The sequence below is a fragment of the Lepus europaeus genome, assembly GCF_033115175.1.
Source record: "Lepus europaeus isolate LE1 chromosome 21 unlocalized genomic scaffold, mLepTim1.pri SUPER_21_unloc_1, whole genome shotgun sequence".
NCBI lineage: Eukaryota > Metazoa > Chordata > Mammalia > Lagomorpha > Leporidae > Lepus > Lepus europaeus.
Window position 1 is genome coordinate 845,537 of NW_026909005.1, and position 4,368 is coordinate 849,904.

A 4,368-nucleotide genomic window follows, 5' to 3' on the forward strand; every position below is an offset into this window, starting at 1 on the left:
ACCTTAGTCAGTCACCTCTTCTGCCTTTACTTCCCCTGTCCATAAAAAGGAGGAGAGTAACACAGGCCCCAGCCTCCTAGGCCTAACTAGAGACAAGGGCCTTTGGCCCTTTGGGAGTTAAACAATCTATGGATATTCTTTGTCTCTCTGTCTGTCTAACTTTCAGACAAACGAAAGTAAATTCCTGGCCAGCGCCGCGGCTCAGAAGCACCCACAGGGGCTTCTGAGATCTGGAACTTTAGACAAGATACTGGGCACGGGGTTGGGGGGTGCAGGTAGGAGGCCAGAGAGATGTGTTACAAAGCAAATGCAGCAAAATGCTAAGTATGGAAGCTACACAGCAGGCACACACTTGTTTAGATAGGATTCCTGCAAGTCTCCTATGAATACTGTCCTGATAAAAGGCAGGAAACAAAGGGATGGCTGACACGGGACTGAGTTCCAGAAAAGTTCAAAGGCACAGCAACAGCAAAGGAAACAGCAGCCCAGAAAGGTGGAAAAGCTGCACCTTGGGCTTGGCACTGTGGTGCCGAGGGTTAAGCAGCCTCCTGCACTGCCGGCATCCCAGATGGGCATCAGTTCGAGTTGCAGCTGTTCCACTCCTGATCCAGCTCCCTGATAATGAGCCTGGGAAAGCAGTGGAGGTTTGCCCAAGTGCTTGGGCCCCAGCTATCCACATGGGAATCCTGGATGGAGTTCCTGGCTCCTGGCTTCCTCACAGCTCCTGGCTTCGGCCTGGCCCAGCCCTTAAGTGCTGAATCAGGAGGTGGCCCTGGGCTGTGGGAACCATGGGATCGGCCTGCTCCTGTCTCCCAGTCTTCCACTCAGTAATCGGTCTGCTGAGGATCTGACCCCTGTTCAGATCCAGTAATGGGAACCAAGGGCACGAAGGGGTCAGCCTCATGCCTGTAGCATGTGGTGTGTGATCTCCAACCCAACCAGGACTGCACCAAACTAAAGGAAGCTTTGAGGTTTTCTGAACAGTAGCTATGTAAAACATTGCTTGTGCAAGGCAACAACACAAACTTCTTTTCCAGGGTCTGATGCACTGACCACACCTACCCTTGGTGGGGAGCAGTTTGAAGGTGTCCAGTGTCTCCAGGGGTTCCAGGCCAATGTTTTCTAAGGTGACGATGAGTTGCTGAGTCTCCTCGTTGAACAGCTGCACAGACACATTGGTAGATATCTCATCGCCAGGAAGGCTGCAACAAATGTGCCAATCTAAACCAAAAGCGAGGAGAATAAACTGAAGGAAGAAACCAACGCTGTGCAGGAATGATTCACATCAGGGGCCAGTGCTGTGGTGCAGCGGGTAAAGCTGTTGCCTGCAGCACCAGGCAATTCAAATCCCAGCCGCTCCACTTCCAATCCAGCTCTCTGCTAATGTGCCTGGGAAAGCAACGGAAAACGACCCAAGTGCTTGGGCCCCTGCACCCATGTGGGAGACCCAGAAGAAGCTCCTGGTTCCTGGCTTTGTCCTGGCCCAGCCCCAGTCATTTGGAGAGTGAACAAGCAAATGGAACATGGATTCTCTCTCTCTCTCTCTCTCTCTCTCTCTCTCTCTCTGCCTTTCAAATAATAAATTAAAAAATGATTCACATCAGGTAAAAGGACGACCACATTTTGGCATTTTGACTAGAGAATCTTGGCTTTGAATGAGAAATTCAGGAGCCAACCATGCTGAGAACAAGTCGGGTTCTGTAAGCCAGGCACACAATGTGCCTCGGCTCCAGGCTCCGATCAGAGGCACTTTTTTTCCCAAACCAAATCCTGAGAAAATAACAGCACAACAAGTCGAGGCGACTTCCTCTGTACCATCTGTAACAGCGTTCCTCGCTCCTAGGTCAGGGACAGAAAGCCGACGCACAACCTCCCTGCATGACCCCTGTGCAGCTCACACATCAGTGGCTCCTGGGGGAAGGTGTCAGGAGGTAACAAAACTCGGCCAGGACTAATCACTGGGCGTCTCGCACAGCAGGGTGCCCAGGTCCTCTGTGCTGCAGGGGAGAGGGGCAGAAGGAGGCACCCACAGTGCAGGAGCCCCGGAGCTGTGAGGAACGGTGTCAGAGTGAGACTGCAGCTGGCACTGCTGCAAAGGCACATTTGGGACGTGGCACTGGGACCCAGCTCTCACCGGCAGCACTGTCCTCCTCGGCCCTGCGCTGGCCCCAGAGCCTTCCCAAGGCAGGAACGGTGTTTCTGTCTGTTTGCTATCAGCTCCTAGCCAGACACCTAGTGTCTAATAGGTACTTATTAAGAATGCACTGAACAGACTGATAAGCATCTCAACCCTGAACCTCCTGTGTGGCACACAAAAGCATCTCGGCAGTGACTGCCCGAGCCCAGGACAGAGTGACCCCTGCGTGTTCAGCGGCTGCTTGCTTGGTGCCTGGCCTGGTGCAGCATCTCTCAAGGTGTGGAATGCAGGGGCTGGTGTTGTGGCATAGCAGGTTAAGTCGCTGCATGCAACACTAGTATCCCTTAATGGCTGCCGGTTCAAGTCCCAGCTACTCCATTTCCAATCCAGCTCCCTGCTAATACACCTGGAAAAACATTGGAAGATGGTCCAAGTATCTGAACTCCTGCCACCCACATAGGAGACCAAAATGAAGCTCCTGGTTCCTGGTTTCAACCTGGCCTTTGTGGCCATTTGGGGAGTGAACCTGCAGATGAGACGTCTCTCTCTCTCTCTCTCTCTCTCTCTCTCTCTCTCTCTCTCTCTGGGTGCATGTGTGTGTGTGTCTCTCTGTAACTCTGCCTTTCAAATAAAAATAAATCAATCTTTAAAAAAAGAGACTGGAAGGCAGGCACAGCCCCATTATGCCCACACATGAGCCATCAGGCCACGGGCCCAGCCTCAGTCTTCCTGCCAGACTCTGTGGCCCCCCAATGCCCACAGGGTTCTGCTCCTTTGCATGCCCAACCCACAGGGAGGCCTGTGCCCACTGTGCCACGTGCTGAGCACCTTTCTGTCTCTGGGGAGCTGCCTCTCCAGGGCTCTGCATCTGCCCCATCCTGTTGTTCTAAGTCACATTTCACTCCCTTCCTTATGGTCTGTGTTTGACCATGCTTTGTAAATCCCACACTTTCTATGAGCCTTCCTGAACCCCTCAAGACAGGGTCGGCATCCCCTCCTCTGGTTCTCACATTACAGGAGCAGTCATCAAATCCTGATGATCACACCAACCCCCTAAGCCCCCCATCCCCCCGACAGGGAGCTCTTCTAAAGGGTCATGGCCTAGGTCAGGGTCATGGAGCACAAGGTGGCGTCCACAGATGCTGGTGAGTTGATTCCACCAGTCACAGGGACCTTTATAGCAGGTTAGTTACAATCAACACTTAATTAATCAAGAGTCACTTGAAAAAACATTTATTTATTTATTTATTTATTTGAAAGGCAGAATTAGAGAGAGAGAGAGAGTGAGTGAGAGCACTTCCATCCACTGACTCACTCCCAAAATGGTTGCAAAGGCCAGGGCTGGGCCAGACCAAAGCCAGGAGCCAGGAGCTTCTTCTGGATCTCCCATACAGGTGCAGGGGCCCAAGCACTTGGGTCATCTGCTGCTGCTTTCCCAGGCCATAGCAGGGAGCTGGATTAGAAGTAAAGCAGCTGGGACACAAACCAACACCCATATGGGATGCCAGTGTTGCAGGCAGCAGCTTTACCCACTATACCACAATGGCCAGTCCACAGAAAGAGGGGGCCTTTTGAAAAATATGTCTTATACCATTTTTTCAGTAAGAGACAACAGGCAGCCATCCTGGCCTTCGGTGCCCCTGCTGGAGCATGTGTTGGGAGCATGCCTCAGTGCGTCTCTACTGCTCAGCTGCACCCCAGGTGTAAATGGGCCATAGTTGGTTCCCATGTCAGGGCCCTGCTAGCCTGTCTTGCTCAGCAGCAGCCCAGGTACGAATGTGCCACATTTTGTTCAGCCATTTGCCAGGCAATGGGCATCCAAGTTCTGCCCGCTTTCTGGACTATTACAAAAAATGCAGCTGTGAGCATTCATATACAAGTTTCTGAGTCACTGTGTGCTTTCCTCAGCCTTGGTTAGACACCGAATTTCTGAGTCACATGGTCAATATTCGTTCAACATTTGTAGAAATGGACAGGGTGGCATGGAGATGGCACCCACATGGCGAGGGCGCAGGCTTCTCCAGCACGGCACATGGCTACTGCCTGTCTTCTGACAACAGCCACCCTGGCAGCTGTGAGCAGGAACCTCACACGGTACCAGCTCCAGAAAGACTGATGATGCCGCACACCCTTCCAGGTTGCTCATTAGCTCCTAGGAAGTCTTCCACGGGGAGAGAGCTAGCCCATTCTTCTGTCAACCTTTCTAATTGAGTTGTTTGCCTTCTTAGTAC